This window comes from Somniosus microcephalus, chromosome 3 (genome assembly GCF_052327205.1).
Source record: "Somniosus microcephalus isolate GS21.2 chromosome 3, FLI_Smic_1.0, whole genome shotgun sequence".
NCBI lineage: Eukaryota > Metazoa > Chordata > Chondrichthyes > Squaliformes > Somniosidae > Somniosus > Somniosus microcephalus.
The window spans coordinates 227,581,389-227,609,111 of record NC_140989.1 but is presented as its reverse complement, the minus strand read 5'-3'; the positions used below and the strand labels follow the sequence as shown (position 1 = coordinate 227,609,111).

Sequence of the window (27,723 nt, the reverse complement as noted above, 5' to 3'; positions counted from 1 at the left end):
GAAGAGCAATCCAGTTAGTCCCACTCCCCGCTCTTTCCCCATATCCCTGCAATTTTTTCTCCTTCAAGTATTTATCCAATTCCCTTTTGAAGGCTACTATTGAATCTGTGTCCACCACTCTATCAGGTAGTGCAATCCAAATCCTAACCACTCGTTGCGTAAATTTTTTTTCCTCATGTCGCCTCTGGTTCTTTTGCCAATCACCTTAAATCTGTGCTCTCTTGTTATCGACCCTTCAGCCATTGGAAACAGTTTCTCTTTATTTACTCTATCTAAACCCTTCATGATTTTAAACACCTCTATCTAATCTCCTCTTGGCTTTCCCTGCTCCAAGGAGAACAACTCCAGCTTCTCTAGTCGTTCCACGTAACTGTAATCCTTCATTCCTGGAAGCATTCCAGTAAATCTCTTCTCTACCCTCTCCAAAGCCTTCACGTCCTTCCTAAAGTACGGATCCCAGATTAGGCACAATACTCCAGCTGGGGCCGAAGCAGTGTTTTATATAGATTTAACATAACTTCCTGGCTTTTGTACTCGGCTTCTATTTTCAAGCCCAGGATGCGATATGCTTTATTAATTGTTTTGTTAACCTGTCCTGCCAGATTTGTGCACAAGCACACCCAGGTCTCTTTGTTCTTGCACCCCCTTTAAAATTGTATCTTTTAGTATATATGGCTTCTTCTCATTCTTCCTACCAAAATGTTTCACCTCACACTTTTCTGCGTTGAATTTCATCTGCCATGTGTTCGCCCATTCCACCAGCCTGTCTATGTCCTCTTGAAGTCGATCACTATCTCCCTCACTGTTCACTATACTTCCAAGTTTCATGTCATCTGCAAATTTTGAAGTTGTGCCCTGTACCGACAAGTCTAAGTCAGTAATGTTTTATTGATATTTCTGTGATAATTGATCCTCTGAATTTCTCTCTCTTCCTTTTAAACTCATATGCGCTATCCTACATGCTATTCCTCCTCCCTACATCCCCATTGTGTTGAAGTCATTGCACTGCCTCCTGCAGTCGTAATTCTCCATCACCTCAAAACTATAGAATTCTTCACCTCCTTCAATCTTACTTTTCTCTTACAATCTACAGGCATTTAAAACTCAAGGTTGGCATCCTTATTGATTTGCCTCATCTTGATTCATATGATTTCCCTACTGTTCTGAATCTTGGTGGTGCATTGCACAACTAGCGTTGGCCCTTCATCTCGGTTCCTTAATTGAAAAAATATAATCTCTGGCTTTAAGTAGTTGTGAGTGCAGATCTCTGCAGGTAAGCGGTTTCTGTATAAAGCTATTTATTCCCTCTCTACCTCTTTTCCCCAAAGAAAAGTTTATGGGCACTTCGGGAGGCGATGTCAAGACTGTCGCCATTTCCTTAGATCCTTCCAGGAGGAGTCCGCATTCTTAAAATACATATTCTCTCCCATATTTCAGATATTTTTAGTTCTTATTACTTGAGCTATCTTTTAAGAATTCAAACTACCATATGAAAGAAGAAGAAGAATTCAAGCAAATGTGTTCCCTCTTTATTTGGAATGAAAAGTTAGGCAGATCCAGTCCTCCTGCACTCAAGGTGGAGTTTCCTTTTCAAATGATCTATTTAGTTGCACCCAAATTTTATTTGTCTTGGATGAAAATGTGACCTCTAACCGACATCCGTGGCTACTGATGAAGCAGATACACTGACATCCCATTCCTGTTGCAAATCTGGTTTTCTTTTCCAGTAGTTCCTGTCACCATATAGTCTCATCCAATTTATACAGTATAGTTTTACCTCTTTGTTCAGTTACAGCGATATAAGGCATGTTGTTTGTCCTACATTCCAGGTGGCCTGCCTGTCAGTTGACCTATTCAGTATATTCCGAATGCCTCCCCAGCTGCAAGCGGAGGCAGATATTAGGTCTGGGGCAAAGGCTCCATCATAATTGCTAACAGTAATAGGCCACAATGTGCACTGCTCGAGCAAGAGAAGCTGGGATTGTTCTCCTTAGAGCAGAGAAGGTTAAGAGGAGATTTAATTGAGGTGTTCAAAATTATGGGGGGTTTTGATAATGTAGACAGGAAGAAACTGTTTCCACTGGCAGGAGGGTCGGTAACCAGAGGACACAGATTTAAAATAATTGGCAAAAAAGCCAGGGGAGAGATGAGAATTTTTTTTTACACAGCGAGTTGTTATGATCTGGAATGCATTGCCTGCAAGGGTGGTGGAAGCAGATTCAATAGTAACTTTCAGAAGATAATTAGATATATACTTGAAGGGGAAAAAATTGCAGGACTATGGGGAAAGAGCAGGGGAAGTGAGTCTAATTGGACAACTATTTCAAAGAGCCGGCACAGACACAATCTTCCTCCTGTGCTGTTTGATTTTATATGCTGAAACATCACAAGCACAGAAGACATAATTTGCAATGCTTTGTGAAGCATTTTCAGCCAGGAAATACTCCAGATGGGGGATAGAAGGAATGGAACATCCTGCTCAGGCTTTTATATTTATCCCTTTTCATTACACTGCTGTCGCACTGAATCCAATAATAATAGTGGATAGGAGAGGGAGGTGCCTGTTGGAGCCTCTCTGATTCATAGAAACATAGAAGATAGGAGCAGGAGTAGGCCATTCGACCCCTCGAGCCTGCTCCGCCATTCAATGAGATCATGGCTGATCATCCAAACTCAGTACCCTGTCCCTGCCTTCTCCTCATATCCCTTGATCCCTTTAGCCTTAAGAAATATATCTAACTCCGTCTTGAATATATTTAATGAATTGGCCTCAACTGCCTTCTGTGGTAGAGAATTCCACAGGTTCACCACTCTCTGGGTGAAGAAATTCCTCCTCATCTCTGTCCTAAATGGCATACCCCTTATCTTTAGTCGCACAACACCAGGTTATAGTCCAACAGTTTTATTTGAAATCACAGGCTTTCGGAGCGCTGCTCCTTCGTCAGGTGAAGTGAAGCAGCGCTCCGAAAGCTTGTGATTTCAAATAAAACTGTTGGACTATAACCTGGTGTTGTGTGACTTCTTACATTTGTCCACCCCAGTCCAACTCCGGCATCTCCACACCATGGCCCTTATCTTTAGACTGTGACCCCTGGTTCTGGACTCCCCCGCCATCGGGAACATCCTTCCTGCATCTGGTCTGTCTAGTCCTGTTAGAATTTTATAAGTTTCAATGAGATCCCCTCTCATTCTTCTAAACTCCAGCGAATATAAGCCTAATCGACCCAATCTCTCTTCAGACGTCATTCCTGCCATCCCAGGTATCAGTCTGGTGAATCTTTGCTGCACTCCCTCCATGACAAGAACATCCTTCCTCAGATAAGGCGACCAAAACTGCACACAATACTCAAGATGTGGTCTCACCAAGGCCCTGTATAACTGCAGCAAGACATCCCTGTTCCTGTACTCGAATCCTCTCGCTACGAAGGCCAACATACCATTTGCCTTCTTAACCGCCTGCTACACCTGCATGCTTACCTTCAGCGACTGGTGCACAAGGACGCCCAGGTCTCATTGCACTTCCCCTTCTCCCAATCTATTGCCGTTCAGATAATAATCTGCCTTCCTGTTTTTGCCACCAAAGTGGATAACCTCGCATTTATCCACATTATACTGCATCTGCCATACATCTGCCCAATCACCCAACCTGTCCAAATCATACTGGAGTTTCTCGGCATCCTCCTCACAGCACACACGCCCACCCAGCTTTGTGTCGTTTCCAAACTTGGAGATATTAAATCTAGTTCCCTCATCTAGATCATTAATATATATTGTGAATAGCTGGGGTCCTAGCACCGATCCCTGCGGTACCCCACTAGTCACTGCCTGCCACTCGGAAAAAGAGCCGTTTATTCCAACTCTTTGCTTCCTGCCTGCCAACCAGTTCTCTATCCAAGTCAGTACCTTGCCCCCAATCCCATGTGCTTTAACTTTACACGCTAATCTCTTATGCGGGACCTTATCGAAAGCCTTCTGAAAGTCCAAATACACCACATCCACTGGTTCTCCCTTATCTATTCTACCAGTTACATCCTCAAAAAATTCCAGTAGATTAGTCAAGCATGATTTACCTTTTGTATAACTTCAAACTTTTGTTTCATACAGGATAATATTTTACACAAAAAATTCAACTGAGATTATTTCTATCTCCAAACAATCTTTCATTGTACCATAATTTCTATTTTAGTTTTAAAAGTTTTATTTTAATAGCTAAGAGTAAGTTTTATATTACCAATAACTTGTATTTATATAGTGCCTTTAATGTAGTAAAACATTCCAGGGCGCTTCACAGGAGTGTTATAAAACAAAATTTGACACCGAGCCACATGAGATATTGGGACAGATGACCAAAAGCTTGGTCAAAGAGGTAGATTTTAAGGAGTGTCTAAAAGGAGGAAAGAGAGGTTTAAGGGAGGGAATTCCAGAGCTTAGGGCCTTGGCAACTGAAGGCACAGCTGCCAATGATGGAGCAATTAAAATCGGGGATGCGCAAGAGGCCAGAATTGGAGGAGTGCAGAGATCTGGGAGGGTTGTAGGGCTGGAGAAGATTACAGACATAGGGAGAGGTGAGGCCTTGGAGGGACTGAAAACAGGATGAGAATTTTAAAATTGTAGCGCTGCCGGACCAGGAGCAAATGTAGGTCAGTGAACACGGGCGATGCGTGCGGGCAGCAGAGTTTTGGATGAGCTCAAGTTTATGTAGGATGGAAGATGGGAGGCTGGCCAGGAGAGCGTTGGAATAGTCAAGTCTAGATGCAACAAAGGCATGAATGAGGGTTTCAGCAGCAGATGAGTTGAGGCAGGGGTGGAGTCGGGTGACGTTATGGAGGTGGAAGTAGGTGGTCTTGGAGATGGAGCAGATATGTGGTCGGACGCTCACCTCGGTCAAATACGACAACAAGGTTGCGAACGGTCTGGTTCAGCCTCATTAAGTTGCCAGGGAGAGGGATGAGTCGGTGGCTAGGGAGCGGAGGTTGTGACGGGGACCAAAGACAAGGCTTCATTCTTCCCAATATTTAATTGGAGAAAATTTGTGCTCATCCAGTACTGGATGTCAGACAAGCAAGTCTGATAAATCAGAGACAGTGGATGGGTCGGGAGAGGTGGTAGTGAGGTAGAGCTGGGTGTCGTCAGCGTACATGTGGAAACTGACGCTACGTTTTCGGATGATGTTGCCGAGGGGCAACATGTAGATGAGAAATAGGAGGGGGGGCCAAGGATAGAGCCTTTGGGTACACCAGTGGTAACTGTGCAGAAGTGGGAAGAGAAGCCATTGCAGGTGATTCTCTGGTTAGGACTGGATAGATAAGAATGGAACCAGATGAGTGCAGTTCCACCCAGCTGGATGACGGTGGAGAGACGTTGGAGGAGGATGGTATGGTCAACCGGTCAAAGGTTGCAGACTGGACAACACGTTCAAGGACTTTGTAGATTCAGCTAATATCAAACCCTGTTATCTTGCCAGTATTGAACAACAATAGTCATTTAAGAGGTCAGGTCACTTTTGAGGAAATCGGCTTCAGCTCTTTGAGAAGATTTGTTGGTAAAGTGTGGTGTCATTCACCTGTAAGCCAGGCTAGTAAACTGAATCAAAAGTAACTAAGTTTTTACCAAGGAGAAGACAGGTAACTTATTTGATGTGGAAACGAACTAGAGGGTGTTGCAGACACAATTCACATTACTACCACAATGGCAAAATACTGCGGATGCTGGAAATCTGAAATAACTCAGTCCTGACGAAGGGTCACAGACCTGAAACGTTAACTCTGTTTCTCTCTCCACGGATGCTGCCTGGCCTGTTGAGTGTTTCCAGCATTTTCTGTTGTTATTTCACATTACTACCAGCATGACCCTCCTGCCAGTGGAAACAGTTTCTTCCTGTCTACGCTATCAAAACCCATCATAATTTTGAACACCTCTATTAAATCTCTTCTTAACCTTCTCTGCTCTAAGGAGAACAATCCCAGCTTCTCTTGCTCGAGCAGTGCACATTGTGGCCTGTTACTGTTAGCAACTATGATGGAGCCCTTGCCCCAGACCTAATATCTGCCTCCGCTGGAGAGGCATTCGGAATATACTGAATAGGTCAACTGACAAGCAGGGCACCAAATTTGCAAATTTAAGGTAAATAAATCTCAGGGACTGGAAAAGATGCATCCGAGGATCCTTAAGGAAATAAGGGAAGAAGTTGCAAGAACTCACAAGATCTTCCAGAAATGACTGAGTACTGAAGAGGTGCCTGGGACAGGAGGAAGATGGATGTTACTCCTTTAAAGGTAACAGAAGTGACCCAGTAAACTGCAGACTGTAATGTATATACCTTTAAGGGGAACGATCTTTTACAGCTCATGTATACTGCAGTACCGGCAGTGACCACACCTGTATATAGCACTGAGTAGTAATCTGTACAGATCAGTTGCAGTGTGAGCCACGTTCAGTAAACACCTGTTGTACCGTTCTCCGCAGTCTGTGTCTTATTATACACGGACGCAACATTGGCAACGAGGCAGGTTCAAACCTACCTGCAACTCTGCATCACCTCCCGGGGATTCGTTCCTGGAGATCATTGGATTGGAGGTCAAGGCCAGAGACTCGGGCGTCGACCACGGGCAACCGCCCAGTCATCCAGCAGAGACTCGAGGATTGCGGGGGTGGCTGTCGAGAGCCAGGCTTGGCTTTCCAGTCGAGGTGATCCAGCGAAACGGGCTGGCAACAGGTAGTGCGCAGACCCTTCCCGGACAGCGGCGGGCTAGAGCCTGACCGAGCAGCACAGCAAAGGGCCGAGCAGCGTCGACGGGGGAGAGAGAGAGCAGAGCGCACAGGGTGCAGCCGGTGTTCAGGGGCTGAGCAGCGTCGGAGAGAGGGAGAGAGAGACGCGCAGAAACCCGCGAGGCGCCGCCATTGCCACGAGGACCGCCGAGAGCGGCGTTGGCAGCAGCGCAGGAAAAGCGCGCGAAACCTACAGGGCGCTGCCATTGCCACGAGAACCACCGGGAGCGGCGTTGGCAGCAGCGGGGGAGGAAGGAAATCGCGGGAGACGCCATTTTAAGCCATTGGGAGACGCCATTTTAAACCACACCCAAAATGCCGAAGAGTGGCAGTATCACCGCATTTGACAATGAAGTCGAAGATTGGACTACATATGTCGAACGAATAGAGGCGTACTGCAAGGCAAATGAGGTGTCAGATGACAAGAAAGCGTCGGTATTGTTAAATTTAATGGGTGCAAAGACGTATGGTTTATTACGAAATCTAGTAACCCCAACGAAGCCAATGGAAAAGAGTTTTGAAGACATAGTAACGATAATAAAGGAACATTTAAACCCCACACCGCTGCTGATAGCAGAAAGATTCAAGTTTCACAAACGGAACCAGCATAAGGATGAAAGCAATGCTGATTATTTAACAGAACTGCGCAAACTATCGAAACACTGCCAGTTTGGAGCGGGACTGGCAGATACCTTAAGGGACAAGTTTGTGTGTGGGCTTCAAAGTGAAGGAACCCAGAAACGGCTTTTATCTGAAAAGGACCTTACGCTGGAAAAGGCTTTCAGCATTGCGGTATCATATGAAGCAGCAGCACGGGGCGCTGCAGAGATACAACAGAGACTGCAAGAACATGGCACAAACGAAATGTCATATGGAACAGAGAAGTGCTATCGCTGCGGCAGAACAACACACGACCAGAATGATTGCTGGTTCAAAGATAAAGTGTGCAGACAGTGTGGAAAAGTAGGACACATAGCACGAGTCTGCAGGTCAGGAAAGAAAACCAGCAATAAGAAACCTACCAAAGGAAAGTACAAGAAGGTACATAAGATGACGGAGAATAGTTCAGACGAACAAAAGAGTGATAACGACTCCGAAAGCAGGGAACTGAGTTGTCTGAAACTACATAATGTGATCACAACGGAGGATCACCGAACCATTTGGGTCACTCTCAAGATAGCAGGAGTCCAGGTAAAGATGGAATTGGACACAGGATCAGCCCTAACAGTCATAAACCGACGAGACTACGAGCGGCTATTCTCACACATACCCTTGAGAGACACAAAAATTATTTTGAAGACGTACACGGGGCAAAAAGTCTACCCCAAAGGAAAAATAAGGGTGACTGTTATATATAACGGTAAGGAAACACCAAAACTAGACCTGTATGTATTGCAAGATGGAGGACCACCATTACTGGGACATGAATGGATCCGGAAAATACAACTGGATTGGCATGCCATACAGGCACTGACTGTGGCTGACAAAAAGGATGATGACGTCACACCTGGGCGACTGTCAAAGATCCTAACTGACGCGAAAAGTGTTCCAGCAAGGACTCGGAACACTAAAAGGCATGACAGCGACGATTAAAATTGAAGAAAACGCAAGCCCAAAATTTTTTAAGGCCAGACTGGTACCTTATGCGATCCGCCCAGCCGTTGAAGCAGAGCTGGAGAGTCTGGAACGTTCAGGTGTACTGTCCAAGGTAGACTGGAGCTAGTGGGCTACACACATCGTCCCTGTGATGAAAAAGTCATTGAGCAGCACGCCTGGGGAACCAAGGAAGGTTCGCATCCGTGGGGACTTTAAGGTAACAGTGAACCCGGTCCTTCACACCGTACAATATCCACTTCCGCGGATTGAAGATATTTTCGCCTCGCTATCTGGAGGGAAACGCTTCACTAAGATTGATCTGGCCCAGGCGTATCTGCAAATGGAGGTAGAAGAAGCATCAAAAAAATACCTCACAATCAACACCCATAAAGGTCTCTACCAATACAACCGGCTGGTATTCGGGGTAGCATCAGCTCCAGCTATTTGGCAGAGGGCAATGGAACAAGTCCTGCAAGGGATCCCAGGGACCCAGTGTTATTTGGACGACATCCTGGTCACGGGCGAAAATGACAGTGATCACCTTGCCAACCTGGAGCAGGTGCTCACTAGATTGCAGGAATATGGGCTCCAAGCTAACCGCCCCAAATGCGAGTGTTTTAGAAAACTGATCTCATATTGTGGCCACGTTATCGATAAAGAGGGGTTACATAAGTCCCCAGAGAAGATTGAGGCAGTAGTCAAGGCTCCAGCACCGGAAAATGTGTCACAACTGAGGTCGTTCCTCGGGCTGGTAAACTACCATAAGTTCTTGCCAAATTTGCCTACAATACTACACCCACTGAACACCCTACTGCAAACTGGGGTGCCATGGAAGTGGAGTGACGAATGTAGACGAGCTTTCCAGAAGAGCAAAACACTAATCACATCGAAAGAGGTATTGGCCCATTACAACCCAGCATTACCAATTCGGTTGGCATGTGATGCGTCACCCTACGGCATTGGAGCGGTGCTGTCGCACAAATTCTCGGATGGCTCAGAGAGGCCAATAGCCTTTGCGTCACGATCACTAACCTCAGCCGAGCGTAACTACGCCCAGATTGACAGGGAGGCCCTCAGCCTAGTGTGGGGAGTGAAAAAGTTCAATCACTATCTGCACGAGCAGAAATTCACCTTGCTGACTGATCACCAGCCTCTTGTCTCCATTTTTAATCCGAAGAAGGGCGTTCCGGTGATGACAGCGCAACGACTACAAAGATGGTCACTTTTTCTAGGGGCGCACCACTATGAGATTGAATATAAGGGCACGAAACAGCATGGAAATGCTGATGGGCTATCACGCCTGCCACTGCCTACTGCGGAGGAAGCACCAGCAGTGGATCCTGTCAAAATATTCCATTCGACTATAGTTGAATACCTACCGGTAACTAACGCTTGTATCGAAAAGGAAACCCGAAATGACCCGACACTGTCTCGGGTATATGATTTGACGGTGAAGGGATGGCCAGCACATGGCGACTCACTGTTGCCAGCATTCTCGACAAGGAGAGAACAGCTGTCAGTGTGCCGGGGGACCTTGATGTGTGGATCCCGAGTGGTAATTCCACCCAAGTTAAGGGATAGAGTGCTCAATGAGCTTCATGAGGGTCATCTGGGAGGGTAAAAATGAAAAGCCTAGCCAGGGCTTGTGTGTGGTGGCCGGGAATCGATAAACAAATTGAGGACCTGACCAAGAGCTGCTCAGGATGCCAGAAAGTCCAAAATGCACCACCACAGGCCCCTCTACACCCATGGGAGTGGCCCTCATCTCCATGGCAATGGGTGCATATTGATTTTGCTGGTCCATTCATGGACTCAATGTTTTTAATAGCCGTGGATGCGCACTCGAAATGGCCTGAGGTCATCAAAATGTCCTCCACCACCACGGAGAAAACTATTGCAGTCCTACGGACCATTTTTGCCAGGAATGGTTTGCCAGAACAGATTTGCTCCGACAACGGACCACAGTTTGTGTCCGAAGAGTTCCGGAGGTTCTTGAAAAAGAATGGGGTAAGGCATTACACATCCGCCCCGTATCATCCAGCCACAAATGGATTGGCTGAGAGGTTCGTACAAACCTTTAAGAAGGCAATAAAGGCTATGTACAATGACAACATTCCGCTGCAGCACAAGGTGGACAATTTCCTGTTCGCCTAGCGGAATGCGACACATGCAGTCACCAACCAGGCCCCAGCCATGATGTTCTTTTAACCGAAGGTTAAGATCTCGCCCGGATTTGCTCAGACCAAACGTACGAAGAGATGTTGAGAGTAAGCAATTCCAGCACATCCATGAGAAGCCAACAAGGAGCTTCAATGTAGGGCAACCAGTCTTGGCCCGCGACTACCGAACAGAAAAATGGCAGCCAGGAACGATATGCACACGGCAGGGCCCACTAATGTACACAGTGGACGTTGGGGAGAGCATCGTGAGACGCCATGCTGACCAGATCCTAGAGTCACAGGAACAAGTCAACCCCATGCCTCGCCCATACATACCTGGTGATGAACCCAACGTACAGGTCGCATCTACCCCAGAATCAGTAGCATCGGAAGCTGATGAACCAACCGACGACAGGGGGCCAGACTCGCCTCCGCACCAAGAGCAAGACACTCGGGAAAGGCGCTATCCAGAAAGGATCAGGAAGCCTCCCCAAAGACTGAATATATAAATAGACTATTTTCAGCTAATGTTGCATGTTAAAAGTGTTAATTGTAATTAGTTTGATATTTAATTGTTAAATGAGTGTTATGGTACTGTTAATCTAAAAGGGGAGGAATTGTAATGTATGTACCTTTAAGGGGAACTATCTTTTACAGCTCATGTATACTGCAGTACCGGCAGTGACCACACCTGTATATAGCACTGAGTCGTAATCTGTACAGATCAGTTGCAGTGTGAGCCACGTTGAGTAAACACCTGTTGTACCGTTCTCCGCAGTCTGTGTCTTATTATACACGGACTCAACACAGACCAGTGAGTTTGACGTCCATTGCGGGTAAAGTTACGGAACCCTTTGTAAAGATAAGATTATGGAGCATCTGATTAGAAATAAAATCCTAAAAGATGGCCAACATCGGTTCATGAAGAGGAGGTCTCGCCAATCTAATTTACTGGTTTTCTTTGAGGGTGTGACAAAGGAGTTTGATGAGAGTAAGTCGGTGGATGTGGTTTTCAATAAGGCCTTGGATACATTCCTCTGGAAAGGCTGGTACTGGAAATAAAGAAAGCGGAATCAGTGGAAATATTTCACAATGGATACGTAATTGGTTGACTGACAGAACCCAGAGGGTGGTGGTACAAGAATCAGCCTGAGAGGATGTTACCAGTGGGGCCCCACAGGGGTCAGTTTTGGGACTTCTATTGCTTACTATCTTAACAAATGATCTGGAACTAGGAGTCACAAGCACAGTGGCTAAATTTGCATTTGATACAAAGCTAATGAAGGCAGTAGCTGAAAGCTGAACAGGATAAGCTAGAAGAGGATTTGATTATACTTGGGTATTGGGCAGACAGGTGGCAGACGAAATTCAATGTAGAGAAATGCAAAGAAATGCTTCACATGGCGACAAACTATCCAGGAAGGGACTATTACTTAAATGGAAAGAAAATAATGTGTTTTGAAAATGAAACCGACCTGGGGGACCTGATTGATGATAAACTGAAACTATCGCAACAATGCTCGACGGCAGTGAGCAACACAAATCAGATGTTGGGATGTATTAAAAGGTCAATATTGAGCTGAAATAGTGAGGTAATCCTGCCACTTTACAAATCATTGGTATGGCCGCACTTAGAATACGGTGTACTGTTCTGGTCACCGCAGTGCAAACAGGATGTTGCAACTATTGAAAGGATACAGAAGAGAGCTACCAGAATGATTGAGGGGATGGAAGGATTGGATTATGATGAACAATTATGCAAATTAGGCATCTTCTCACTGGATAACAGTAAGCAGGCTGTCGATCCCTTTTAATTACACATTTCTGCCCACAAAGTACCATCCTCTGTCCAGTCAGGCACCTAGTTTGAGCATCCTATCTCGCCCTGTTTTTGGGGAAGTAATGTATGTGGTATATGGATCACTTCAGCGTAAGTTTTACCTTGAAGGTAGTAATTTTTATTGACATCTTCAGATTTCCCTCTCTTACCTAAGCCATGCACTGTAGAAAAACAGCTGGAAAGTCTCTTTTCCAGTATTCACATCCGACAGAAAATTGGTCTCTGCTTTTCTTCCATTTTGCTTTCTGAGAGTCGATTGAACTGTTATACAATGTATCGGGGAGTTACAGTGATTGTTTAATTGCAGAAGAGGAATGAGACAATGCATGGGTCACAACATCAACAACCTGCTACAGGCTGGGAGAGGGACAAGTAAAGACATTGCGCCATATTTCCTGCCAGCTCTCCTCATAATCTCTGCACAAATGTTACATATCATTGGATTCCAATGACAAAACTGTACTGTTTAATATTAAATCCAGTGGTATCTGACATTTGCTGGCAATATCTTGTTTATATTTTGGGTCTCTTCACAAGTTCTACTGATCTGGGATGTAATATTGAAAGAGGTTAAAATGCTGATCAGGATAACCATAGAACTTAATCTGCACCTTGTATTTTGGGATTCTCAATTGGGGTCCCCTTGGTTGCAGGCATAGACTGACCTATTGATCGCTTTATCTGTGCCACATGGTATCAGCCTTTTCTTCCAACCCAGCCCACTATAAACTGCTCTGGAAGGTAGCCCAGTCAGAGAGAATTATACACATGGACTTGTTCCAAAATATGAATTACCTTTAGGCGTGCCTTACACACAGTCACGTGAATTGGCAGGATTCCCTATCTGTCGCTTCTGACTGAGGACCCTTTGAAGGTACTGAAGAGAAGTTGTAGGGGAGATTCAAGAATTCTGGGAACTATTCTCCACCCCAGTGTGGATGCTGATTCCCTTTGGTTCCACTGATTGCACCCCCCTCTCTTGTTCCCGTTTACATGTGTACTTTGCATTGCTAATGTCAGTGACAGTTGTTCAAGCTTCCTTGCAAAAGGATTACTCCATAGTACTTTTGAGCCATCAGTTCTCATCTTGTCATCTCATGACTAGTTCTACCAGTACCCAGAAAATAAACTGTCTTTGTTGTAATGCTGTGTGCCCGTTTGTTTCTGTACTTGGGCAGAAATCTGATTCTGCTCAATTACTTCAATTTATTTAACATAGAAGATAGGAGCAGGAGTAGGCCACTTGGCCCCTCAAGCCTACTCCGCCATTCAATGCGATCATGGCTGATCATCCAAATTCAGTACCCTGTCCCTGCTTTCTCCCCATATCCCTTGATCCTCTTAGCCTTAAGAAATATATCTAACTCCTTCTTGAATATATTTAATGAATTGGCCTCAACTGTCTTCTGTGATAGAGAATTCCACAGGTTCACCACTCTCTGGGTGAAGAAATTCCTCCTCATCTCAGTCCTAAATGGCTTACCCCTTATCCTTAGACTGTGACCCCTGGTTCTGGACTCCCCCGCCATCGGGAACAGCCTTCCTGCATCTAGTCTGTCTAGTCCTGTTAGAATTTTATAAGTTTCAATGAGATCCCCTCTCATTCTTCTCAACTCTAGCAAATATAAGCCTAATCGACCCAATCGCTCTTCATGCGTCATTCCTGCCATCCCAGGTATCAGTCTGGTGAATCTTCGCTGCACTCCCTCCATGGCAAGAACATCCTTCCTCAGATAAGGCGACCAAAACTGCACACAATACTCAAGGTGTGGCCTCACCAAGGCCCTGTACAACTGCAGCAAGACATCCTTGCTCCTGTACTCGAATCTTCTCGCTATGAAGGCCAACATACCATTTGCCTTCTTAACCGCCTGCTGCACCTGCATGCTTGCCTTCAGCGACTGGTGCACAAGGACACCCGGGTCTCGTTGCACTTCCCCTTCTCCCAATCTATTGCCGTTCAGATAATAATTTGCCTTCCTGTTTTTGCCACCAACATGGATAACCTTGCATTTATCCACATTATACAGCATCTGCCATGCATCTGTCCAATCGCCCAACCTGTCCAAATCGTACTGGAGTTTCTTTGCATCCTCCTCGCAGCACACACGTCCACCCAGCTTTGTGTCGTCTGCAAACTTGGAGATATTACATCTAGTTCCCTCATTAATATATATTGTGAATAACTGGGGTCCTAGCACCGATCCCTGCGGTACCCCACTAGTCACTGCCTTCCACTCGGAAAAAGATCCGTTTATTCCAAGTCTTTGCTTCCTGTCTGCCAACCAGTTTTCTATCCAAGTCAGTACCTTACCCCCAATCCCATGTGCTTTAACTTTACACGCTAGTCTCTTATGCGGGACCTTATCGAAAGCCTTCTGAAAGTCCAAATACACCACATCCACTGGTTCTCCCTTATCTATTCTACCAGTTACATCCTCAGAAAATTCCAGTAGATTAGTCAAGCATGATTTACCTTTTGTAAATCCATGTTGACTTTGTCCGATCCTGTCACTGTTTTCCAAGTGCTCTGCTGTTACATCTTTTATAATGGACTCTAGCATTTTCCCCACTACCGATGACAGGCTTACCAGTCTATAAATACCCGTTTTTTTCTCTACCACCTTTTTTAAATAGCAGGGTTACATTAGCTACCCTCCAATCCATGGGAACTGTTCCAGAGTCTATAGAATTTTGGAAGATGACCAGCAATGCATGCATCTATTTCTAGGGCCACTTCCTTAAGTACCCTAGGATGTAGATTATCAGGCCCTGGGGATTTATTGGCCTTCAATCCTGTCAATTTCCCTAACACCATTTCCCTACAAATACTGATTTCATTCAGTTCCTCCCTCTCATTAGACCCTATGTTCCCTGACATTTCTGGGAGTTTATTTGTGTCCTCCTTTGTGAAGACAAAACCAAAGTATGTATTTAATTGTTCTGCCATGTCTTTGTTCCCCATTATAAATTCCTCTGATTCTGACTGCAAGGGACCTACGCTTGACTTTACCAACCTTTTTCTCTTCACATATCTATAGAAGCTTTTACAGGCAGTTTTTATGTTCCCTGCAAGCTTACTCTCATACTCTATATTCCCCCTCTTAATTAATCCCTTTGTCCTCCTTTGCTAAATCCTAAACTGCTCCCAATCCTCAAGTTTGCTGCTTTTCCTGGCCAATTTATATGTCCTCTCCTTGGATCATATGCTATCCCTAATTTCCCTTGTTAGCCAATGTTGAGTCACCTTTTTTGTTTTATTTTTATGCCAAACAGGGATGAACAAATTCTGTAGTTCATCCATGTGATCTTTAAATGTTTTCCATTGCCTATTCACCATCAACCCTTTAAGTAACATTCCCCAATCCATCCTAGCCAACTCGCACCTCATACCATCAGAGTTTCCTTTATTTAAATTCAGTACCCAAATCTCTGAATCAACTACTTCACTCTCCATCTTAATGAAGAATTCTATCATATTATGATCGCTCCGACCCAAGGGGCCTCGCACAACAAGATTGCTAATTAAACATAGAAACATAGAAGATAGGAGCAGGAGTAGGCCATTCGGCCTCTCGAGCCTGCTCCGCCATTCAATGTGATCATGGCTGATCATACAATTTCAGTACCCTGTCCCTGCTTTCTCCCCATACCCCTTGATCCCTTTAGCCTTAAGAAATATATCCAACTACTTCTTGAATATATTTAATGAATTGGCCTCTACTGCCTTCTGTGGTAGAGAATTCCACAGGTTCACCACTCTCTGGGTGAAGAAATTCCTCCTCATTTCTGTCCCAAATGGCCTACCCCTTATCCTTAGACTGTGACCCCTGGTTCTGGACTCCCCGACCATTGGGAACATCCTTCCTGCATCTAGTCTGTCCAGTCCTGTCAGAATTTTATAAGTTTCAATAAGATCCCCTCTCATTCTTCTAAACTCCAGCGAGTACAAGCCCAATCGTCCCAGTCTCTCATACGTCATTCCTGCCATCCCAGGTATCAGCCTGGTGAATCTTCGCTGAACTCCTTCCATGGCAAGAACATCCTTAGATAAGGCGACCAAAACTGCACACAATACTCAAGATGTGGTCTCACCAAGGCCCTGTACAACTGCAGCAAGACATCCTTGTTCCTGTACTCGAATCCTCTCGCTACGAAGGCCAACATACCATTTGCCTTCTTAACCGCCTGCTGCACCTGCATGCTTACCTTCAGCGACTGGTGTACAAGGACACCCAGGTCTCGTTGCACTTCCCCTTCTCCCAATCTATTGCCATTCAGATAATAACCTGCCTTCCTGTTTTTGCCACCAAAGTGGATAACCTCACATTTATCCACGTTATATTGCATCTGCCATGCTTTTGCCCAATCACCCAACCTATCCAAATCATCCTGGAGTTTCTCGGCATCCTCCTCACAGCACACACGCCCACTCAGCTTTGTGTCATCTGCAAATTTAGAGCTATTACATCTAGTTCCCTTGTCTAGATCATTAATATATATTGTGAATAGCTGGGGTCCAAGGACCGATCCCTGCGGTACCCCACTAGTCACTGCCTGCCACTCGGAAAAAGACCCGTTTATTCCAACTCTTTGCTTTCTGTCTGCCAACCAGTTCTCTATCCAAGTCAGTACCTTGCCCCCAATCCCATGTGCCTTAACTTTACGCGCTAATCTCTTATGCGGGACCTTATCAAAAGCCTTCTGAAAGTCCAAATACACCACATCCACTGGTTCTCCCTTATCTATTTTACCAGTTACATCCTCAAAAAATTCCAGTAGATTAGTCAAGCACGATTTACCTTTTGTAAATCCATGTTGACTTTGTCCGATCCTGTCACTGTTTTCCAAGTGCTCTGCTATTACATCTATAATGGACTCTAGCATTTTTCCCACTACCAATGTCAGTCTGTAATTCCCCTTTCTCATTACATAATACCCAGTCTAAGACGGCCTGATCTCTAGTTGGTTCCTCGACATATTGGTCCAGGAAACCATCCCGTATACACTCTAGGAATTTCTTTTCCACAGTATTGTTACTAATTTGTTTAGACCAATCTATATGTAGATTAAAGTCACCCATGATAACTGCTGTGCCCTTATTGCGTGCATCTCTAATTTCCCGTTTAATGCCATCCCCAACCTCAGCATTACTGTTTGGGGGTCTGTATACAACTCCCACTAACGTTTTCTGCCCCATGGTATTTCTCAGCTCTACCCATACAGATTCCACATCATCAGAGCTAATTTCGTTCCTTACTATTGTGTTAATCTCCTCTTTAACCAGCAATGCTACCCCACCGCCTTTTCCTTTTTGCCTGTCCTTCCTGAATATTGAATACCCCTGGATGTTGAATTCCCAGCCTTGGTCACCCTGGAGCCATGTCTCCGTAATCCCAATTATATCATATCCGTTTACATCTATTTGCACAGCTAATTCATCCACCTGATTACGAATGCTCCTTGCATTAAGACACAAAGCTTTCAGCCTTGTTTTTTTAACACACTTAGACCTTTTAGAATTATTGTTTACTGCGGCCATGTTTGATTTACACCCTTGATTTCTCTGACTTCCACTTTTGCTTTTCTCCTTCCTGTCTTTTGCTTCTATCCTTGCTTCCCTTTCCTCTGTCTCCCTGCACAGGTTCCCAACCCCCTGCCATTTTAGTTTAAACCTTTATAAAATGTGAAAAAGTTTTTTAAAAACACATCTGCATGGCAATGTAGTAATAGAGGACAGAGGAGCACCAGGTGCTGCCACTGAGCGATGAAGTGCAGAGGCCTCCCATCCCCACGTTGCTAGATATCTAACCTCAGGTAGTTCGCTCAGATTAGAAACTCGGAAGGAAGGAGGGATATCTGGAGGAACATTGACCTCGAGGCTCTGTCGCACCCTACCCCATAAGCGTTCTCCGAGCGGCATTGGCATAGCCCTCCGAGCAGGTTGGCCGTCTCTCATTTGCACTTTCTGGACCCTCATTGTGTGCAAATTATCTGCCACATTTGCCTACGTAACAAACAGTGATTGCACTTCAGAAGAGCAATTCATCGGCTGTGAAATGTTTTGAGATGTCCTGAGGATGTAGAAGGTGCTACATAAAGGCAAATTCTTGATTTATGTCTTTAGCCATGGATGGCGTTTGATGTGATGAAACTTAATCTATTAATTTGAGGAAAATAACCTTAAAAACTTAAGTTGCGTTATCCTCACACAAATAAATGACATTATTTCCGATATCTTCCTTTCTGGCCCCCCTCCAATTTTCTCACATGCTGTCCTGTCCGAACGGTGTTCTCCATTGTCTGACCCAAGTGGCCATTCGGGCAATGAGTGTTTGCAGGCTATTCCAGAAGAAGTAGAAGGCATCGCATTGTAACCCAATCCTGTGCATTTGATAGTGATTGGCAGTGGGTTTTGCTCCTCTCTAGTCCTGGGCTGTTGGGGTCCATCGTGACCTCTATTGCTGCTCTGGCTGAGATTATCTGACCCAGCACAGTTAAGCTCTTACTATTTTTATGTTTGCTTTAAATTTGACCAGGTTCGGATACAGATATACACGAGCACTGGCAAAGGTCTCAAACGCTGCTTCCATGATTTTAGAAATTTTAAGTACATTCTTCTTATCAAGAATCTCCCTTTATTTTTAAACTGCAAATGAAGTGCTCTCTAGTTAGACGGTCCAGATCCCAGTAAATTGCTGTTTTGTTTCACGTAAGATATTTACTTCAAAGTGTATGGCATTTTGTGACTGAAATCTGAATGAGTGGAAAATGTCAGAAATAGTTTTGGTTTCCTTAACTAATATTTGCACAAAATTGTTGCTGTTTGTAAATTGCCTTCGTATGTTTGAATTTCTGTCAACTGTGAATGTACAATCCAAATTAATTCTTCATTTTGGCAGGCAAGGTAAATTTTTTTAAAGTCTAATTAATAGTTTTTTCAGCTGCAAAGTTCTATGATTGCTCGATGGTCCAGTAGGAGTACAGTTCAGAGTTTTTAAACATAGCGTTTTTGTCTTCATGTTTGTCGCATGAGCTGTAAATTAAATCCCCCTCAAAGCAGGAAATGTGTCTAGAATGAACAGATGGGTACCAGGCTGCGAAAATGCTTTACTTTTTTGTGACTAAAGCGAATGGTTCGGGGATTTGCTGGCACTGAGTCTTAAAGCAGTACCAATGCCACAGACGAGATACAAATTTAATCCCCCTACTTCGCTCCATTTCTGATCATTGTGCCAAGCAGAGGGTATTGCATCTCCCTGCAAGGGGAGGCAAAATCACATGAGCATGTCCTGTCCGGGTAATAGGTCACCCCTCTGAGCAGCCAAACCAAAGAAGTATTCAGAGAAATCTGAGATTGAGTTAGACACACACTCCAGGAGCAGTGACTGGAGTCCAGTTAGCTGGGTGTGGTAGTCAACCAACATCACTGAAACAAGAATATTAGGCCGTTTAACTCAGAGCTGTTTGTGGGACCTTGCTGTGCGCAAATTGGCTGACACGTTTCCCTACATTACAACAGTGACTGCACTTCATAAGTATTTCATTGGCTGTGAAACGCTTTGGGATACCCTAAGGTTGTGAAAGGTGCGATAGAAATGCAAGTTCTATCTTCGTGATTAGGTAGTGTATCCATCCAGAAAGACCCTACAGTCACTCCCCCCCCCCCCCCCCCGCCCCCGCAATTGCTGCATTTAATTGTTTCTTAAGTGATTCCAGGATTTTCACCTCCACTACTCTATCTGAAAGCCCAATCCAAGTTTAGATCACACTTTATAGGTAGAACGTTGCAATGTCCATTGACTCTCTGCTAATGATTGTCAATGCCTCACAATTCTCTCTGGTCTCTCTCAGAACTCTAGGGTGAAGACCATCTATTCTTGGGGATTGATTTGTTGTAACCCCTTTCAGCTTGTCTAGAACTTAGATATAATTTATATTGAAGTCACAAATTTTGCCTTGGTTCTTTCTTGTTTGTGTTTACAATTGTGAATACTTTGAGGAAGTAGTAAATCAGAATATTTAATATTTCATGTTTGTCTCCGGCTTCAAAACTGCTTATATCTTTTAATGTTCTCATCTCTTCACTGACAGCCCTCTTGTAGTACTAAAATACTTTTAAGTTTTGCCTCTCTCACTTTGCTCTTTTATAGGTCTTTCTTAACTCTTCAAATCACTCTTTTGATGTGTTTCTGCATGTTCTTAAATTCATCCCAGTTGCCCTTTCCCTTTCTGCAAGATTGTAGATGTCGTTTTTCCTCCTAATTTCAGCTTTAGTTTGCATGTTAATCCATTAAAGGTCACACTTGTTTAGTCTGTGCTTGCTGGTCTTCAGTATGCATTTGTCCTGCATGCTCAGCATTATTCCTTTTTAAGATGTTATACTTGTCTTCCATTGTAGTCTTGATGAATATCCTCCTCAAATCTATTTACTTCAGTTGTACACTCATTTCTTTGAACTTCGCCCTTTAATATATTTGTACCAGTTATCTTCATGTTGTAACTAGTTGTTTAGGTTGCCGTTACAACTGGCAATTATTTCAATATAGACTCAGGAAGCAGTTAACTGAGATCGAAAAGGGGTTGAGGAAATAAACTGTAATTTGGCCCTTTTTTTTTTAAACCACTCCCACTGGTTGGTACATGGAAAAAAAAAATACACATTTTCAGCTTGAAAGTGGAGCTACTCAACTCACTGAACTCAGATTGGCAACGGTGCAGGGAAGGGTAACGGTATGTTTCATATCAGGATTCAAAGACTGGACCAAATCATTGCAAAGGGTTTGTAGTGCTTTAGTTTATAAATAAGAGAACACAGCATTCCACTCTGCGTGCTTGCTAATTTGTCACTCTGTGTTTGTATTTCAGAACATTTAATCAATGAGCCAAAAGATCATGAGGTGATGATGCAGATTGATTGTGAAGTAATGGCCACCAAAATCATTCACATAAAGACGTCATCTGTCCCTTCTTTTCTACGCGAGAACCGGGAAAACCACACGGATTCATACCAGCGCCCAGCACCTGAAGCCACCCACACCGCACCTCCCATCATCACAGAGCCTGCCCAAGGGAGCGGGTTCAAACTTTACCAGTAGTGCTCGCCTAAAACCACACAACTCTTCGAACCACTGGACTGCTACCTGTTAAGGTCACAGGGTCAGCTTTGAATCTAAGGCTGCGTGTGATCCGATTTTTGAAAACAAAATGATTGGAGAGAGAATTTTTTTTAAAATTTGATATAATCTGAATTTATGCAATACAACTTAACCTAAACTAATCTGATTTGATCTCAGGTGATTCTGATTATCTGTAACTAACCTTTACACCAGTTTCACTTTGGTCTGTTTTTAAAAAGGAAAAATCGTGCTTTGAACAGATTTTGCTTGTGAAATGTTGCAGCCAATGGCTTTGGGAGATAAAAAACTTGGAGGGAAAACCAACCATAGCTCATTCAGAAAAAGCAATAGTCATAAGCATTCTTAACTTCCTCTACAAAATTGGTGTCACCAGAGCAAGCACATCGACACCGTGAAACCTTGATGCATCAGTGTGCCTTGTAATCAAAATGTAGAATGGCTGCATAAAATGAACGTTCATGTAAACTCTCAAAAAAATAAAAAATTCAATTGAAATAAATTGAAATCAATTCCCAATAAATAATTATCTGGATTGGTACCACCCCCCTCTCACTGAGGCTGAAAAAAACTCACCAGAGAGCTTGTTTTTTTTTTAAAAATCCACTATTCCATTAGCCCTTGGTGGACCAGGAACACGAATGCCCAAGCTATGAAAGCTATTGCTTTTACTGACTGGGAAAGCAGCAGGTCCACAGCTCAGTTCTGTTGCTCGTATGGCATTGATTTTTGTTCCTTGAGCAGTTTTCTGAAAAAGCTCTTCCATTAATGCTTTTGGATGGTGTGTCTATTTCGTGCAGGCCAAACCTGTGTCTGCAGCACCTAAGAAATTTGCTTAATAATCTGAACCAGCCCGCCCACAGCAGTGAACAGTATAGTAGAGCTCACTTGACGTCAGCAATGATGTGACCAAACTCCTGAAAAATGACAGTGGAGGATTCAAGTCTATTTGACACTGGACACATTTTCACCTCTTACCTCCTCCTCGTCCTGGTTGATGACTCTCTCTGGAGCATAGCCCCAGGCTCCTGAAGGCCTCAGGTACCTTGTCCAAGTGGCTATTATTTAAGTACAAGCCTGTAAACAGTGAATACAGGCTATTTGCCCATTGTCGGGCATCTCCAAGCCCGTTCCTGCATCCATGTGATATCTCGCTACCAGCAGGGGCCCCTGGATTTGTGACCAAGAGCAGGAATCCTGGTTTACTTTTTTTTTTACCTCCTGAGCCTGGCATTTCTGTAGCAATGTTGTCACTTTCCATCACTGCCCAGGCTGGTATCAACCAACTCAGCACTGACCAAGAATCAGACCTGGGTCTCTGTGGCTCAGTATCATAGCATACTTTAATGCAGTTTGTGGTCATTTATATTTGCGTCTGGATCAACCATTTACACGACTGTAAAAGCAGAATACTGCGCATGCTGGAAATCTGAAATAAAAACAGAAAATGCTAGAAACACTCAGCAGGTCAGGCAGCATCTGTAGAGCGAGAAACAGAGTTAACATTTCAACTTTTTCCAGTTCTGATGAAAGGTCATCGACCTGAAGTGTTAACTCTGTTTCTCTCTCGACAGATGCTGCCTGACCTGCTGAATATTTCCAGCATTTTCTGTTTTTATTTCATTTACATGACTGTTCTTGTTAAAACTCTACTGCAATTTAGTGCACCATTCTGCTGCAATCAAATGCAAATTAAGATACCCAGTATTTGGGGGAATTGGCCAGTTCACTGGAGCTTATCAGCTGCATTGCGATTAGGCAACAGGGTTGCTTGAAGGAGGGTCATTGTTTGTGTCACTGTCACTAAGAGCTCCACCCAACAAACCTGGTCAGTCTCATTCCAGTGACAGCAGACCCCCCTGTCGGTAACCTGCTGCCATTGAAGCCGTATAAACGCACAGCTTATTCCAGCAGCGAAGAACACAGGTTCATTTTTCCGTTATTATCTGCAAGCGCCACCCAGGGCTGTTCAAAGTGCAGCCTGAAAAAGATGATTGTGTGTTGTGCTAAGTTCAGGGTCTCTCTTGTTTCTTTCCTACAGCTCAGGATTGTAAATTGTTTAAAAAAAAGTTGCACTTGGGAGTTAGATTTTCTATGTTTATGCTTTCCTCATTTATATAATTTATTTTGAGACTTCAATTTTTTTCAGCTACTTCTGGAGAGGCTGTGAAGTTGCAAATGTTTCTGTGCTCTATTAAAGTTTGTTACTTGTCTTCTGCTCAAGTAATTTATGTACGCATTTGCGACATAAACCATCAGAATCAGTCTTCTATGGTAAGCGTTGTGACATTTTTATAACTTATACACTTGTTAGTACTAAATTCAGGCTTACCTTTGCTTTTTGGTAAGTGAGACACGAAAGGACTCTCTCCCACAGTGCTCCTGTCCACCACTGTGATCAATTGAGACCAAAAGGAGCTGTGATATCTTGTTTGCACAGAGCAAGTTTGATTGTATTACTGTGTCTGCAGCAAGAGTAAAAGTCTTCAAAGGATCCTGTGGATTTGTGCTGGTTTTTTGGGTCACAGCTCCAGCTTTGAGGAAGGGAGCTTAAGCAAGATGAATAATGATAACATCAGTTTATTAAAGGGCCTAGTTATAGGCTCTCTGCATCCTTCTTAGTCCGAACCACTCATTTCCCTTTCACCACCATCCCACTCCCTCACCCCCAGAAAAAAAAACTCTGTTTAGTTTGGAGTGTGGGTTGATCCAGGCTTCCCCCAATATCCTGTGCATACAGCAGGCACACCAAGTACATTTGTATAAATGTGCCCCAAATACTTGGTCTTCACTATACAAGTTCTGGTGTTAGACATCCAATGTACCTTGCAAAATGCCTTTGTAGTTTAATTTATCAACTTCAATTTGATAATCTTGTAAATTTTCCGAAAGAAAAATAATTTCTTAAGGGATGAAAGCATTTGTAAATGACGGGAATGTCATTCATTGCACTAGTTTCTACACATTATCCATTCGCTCTCCTGCCCCCCTCCCCTCCCCTCCTAGTTGACACCTTTTTCCTGAAGTTATTTTCTGTCTTTCCTTCTCTCACAACCCCCACAATCCGCTGAGCTACTGCGGCCAGGCAATGCTCTCCAGGGCCGCCAACAGTGCTGCTCCTGAGCCAGCTGCATGAGAGCAGCCAGCTGCCAAGGTCTCCTTAATGTAGAAGTTGTTGATGTTCTTGTTGATGTTTTAGAATATTCAGACACAATTCCCAGCTTCTGAACACAACCTTGCTCAGGTTTCTAATGTGAATTTCAGCTTGTACCAGAGTCGGTTGTCTAGAATTTGAAATAAAATCCCCTCCCACTCCACCCTCAAATCCACCATAACTGATTAAGGCACATCTTAATGTTGGAATGCAAATAGCCAAAGCCCAATCTGGGCTGGGTATCTGAGAATGCCAATCCCCTGTATGTGTGAGCACCAAGAACAATGAATGTAGTGATCTTAAAATGAGTTTGATTTATTAATCTGCCTGTGCTTGTTTTACAAAAGGGAATAGCACTACTTGAGTAATTTATAATACACTGACGCTTACTTTAGACAACGTATTGTATATGGCTGCGTTTTCGATTACACCACACAAAATTGGATCTGTTCAGAGATGGGTTTTACTGCGAGCAATGATGGGTTTGGTTTAGGGACAATATAATGCAAAGAGATTTCAAAACAACCAGTTTCTTAATATTTCGAATTTGCCTTTCAAATGTCTATGTCTTTATATAATTACAAACCACAACAACTTGCATTTATATAGTGCCTTGAATGTAGAAAAACATCCCAAGGCATTTCACAGAAGCATAATCAAAAAAGGGATGCTGAGCCAAAGAAAGATATTTGGAGGGATGACCACAAGCTTGTTTAACCAGGTAGGTCATAAGAGGGGTTTTCAAGGAGGAGAGGGAGGTGGCGAGGTTTAGAGAGGGAATTCCAGAGCATGGAGTAAAAGTGGAGAGATGCACGCACAAGACGCCAGAGTCAGAGGAACAGAGAGCTCGGGGAGGGAGGAGATGTCAGGCTGGAGGAGATTGCAGAGATGGGGAGAGGTGAGGCCATGAATAGATTAAACACAATGATGAGAATTTTAAATTTGAGGTGTATGGGGAGTAGCAACCTAAGTAGGTCAGCAAGGACTGGGATGATGGGTGAGTAGGACTTGGTGTGGGATAGGACAGGGGCAGCAGAGTTTTGGGTGAGCTGAAGTTTACTGAGAGTGAAGGCTGGGTGACCAAGAGAGCATTGGAATAATCGAGTCTGGCGGTGACAAATTTCAGCAGCAGATGGGCTGCGGTAGGGGCCGGTGTGGGTGATGTCATGGAGGTGGAAGCTGTTGAGGGATGGAGTGGATATGGTGCAAAGCAAAGTCACTTGGCAATGACACTGCAATTGTAATGTATTCTAAACCATCTTTCGCACATATGTGCTCTGTTTTCATGATATGAGTTTGTCATTAGTGTGTACTTGAGCACATAATCCAGGCTGTCACTTCAAAGCAGTGCTGTATCATTGGAGGTACCATCTTTTGGATGAATTGTTAAACTAAGGTGTTGTCTGCCACACACCATCCTGACTTGGACCTGTATCGCTGTTCCTTCACTGTCGCTAGGCCAAAATCCTGGAACTCCCTTCCTAACAGCATTGTGGGTGTACCTACACCATATGGACTGCAGCGGTTCAAGAAGGCGGCTCACCACCATCTTCTCAAGGGCAATTAGGGATGGGCACTAAATGCAGGCCTAGCCAGCCAGTGACGCCCATACCCCATCAATGAATTTTTTAAAAAGTTGCCGTATTTGCCTCCATTAGTGACTGCACTTAAAAAGTAATTCTTTGGCTGTGATATGCTTGGGAAATCCTGAGGATATGGTAACTATATAAGTGCAAGTTCTTTTTTGAGGTGGTTTTTTTCCTCTTTCTATTCAAGGGTGTGAATCCCTTTATTTTCTGCTCATTCCCTACTCTCGCTGGATCAGATGCCAACTGTGTCTAAAAGGGTGCCCTGCTTATGGACCCCATTGATGCCTCTGTGGAATTGTCTCATTTGAGATTTCCAGAGGTTTTTTTTTGTCTCGCCACTCCATGATGCTGCTCACAACGTCCCAACCCACGACCCTCTGCATTACTGCACGCTGTGTCCACTCCACCACCATGGGCCAATCATTGTGTCACTGCACCTCTGAAATCCTCTCCAAGAACCACAACACTTTGCTACCTGCCTTTGAACATCTTCTGGAAACCATTCTTGTTGACTGTGCTTTCCGTCTCTTTCTCCCCCTTTCCTGTTCCTTCTTATCCTTCTACCTCTCCACCTTGTGATATAATTAGAAATGTTTTCATGTGCTCACCACTCCATAAACATAAGTAATTCTTTAGTTATGCGTGGTTTGTTTTTATTTGGGTTTGTTTGGAGAGTTATCCACGCCTACTGTGTCTGTGAATGCGTTGTTCAAACGTAATCCGGGTTTTTGGAGAATTCCTCGTAAAAATTTCTGTGAATTTTCTTAATTGTTCCAACACATGGTGTGACTGCCCGTTGCTAAAGAAACAAAAAGCTGCTTTTATATTGGTCTTCCTTACATTTGGTTTCTGGAAGTTTATGTTCCCAGTGTTGGTTATTAAATCTCAGACCCAGATACTGGGCTGGCAGAATCTAAATTAATAGAAGACCAATATAAAGGACCCGCAGGGAGTTCTAATGTGAGAGTTGATCACAGAGGGTGGATGTAAATGAATTCTAGAGGCATTTGTATGTTTAAACCATCTAAGCAGCACACCCACATGCATTGGTCCTCCCACAGGTCCCTGAACGTTGTTTGAGAAATGTATGTAATTTATCGACACACAATAAAATCACTGCTGTACTACTTTATTCTGTCACAATTCTGTTGAATCGGTAAAGGACAAAGCTACTTACGCAAGATTAGTATGTAAACTTGATTTTTGAAAGCTGTTCGATATTAATGATTCTGCTGTCACCTCTTTAACGTGTCCCCTCCCCTCAGTTATTTTCTCCTCCCTGATCCACGCACGAACCCCGAAAGGGCAACCAGGTGACTGCTCTCAGGCTGACTCAGTGCTGCTCCTGAGTAAACCAGCTAGCCAGCGACCCAGTTAGCCTCTAGTATTCTCCTCCCATTGTGAGAATCTTCTGGCCTTACCTTACTGTTCTTTACAGTGCATAGCTGTTGTGAAATGTAGGCACAACCTGCCACTGCAC

General features: G+C 44.0%; 1 long non-coding RNA gene across 1 annotated transcript in view; it reads left to right on the top strand.

Moving 5' to 3' along the window:
* Positions 1-27,373, top strand: part of LOC147121752 (uncharacterized) — a 60,904-nt gene extending 33,531 nt beyond the window's left edge. The window contains exon 2 of the long non-coding RNA XR_015077613.1: positions 21,232-27,373. This is a non-coding gene — a long non-coding RNA (uncharacterized LOC147121752). The remainder of the gene's footprint in view (positions 1-21,231) is intronic.
* Positions 27,374-27,723: the final 350 nt, after the last annotated feature.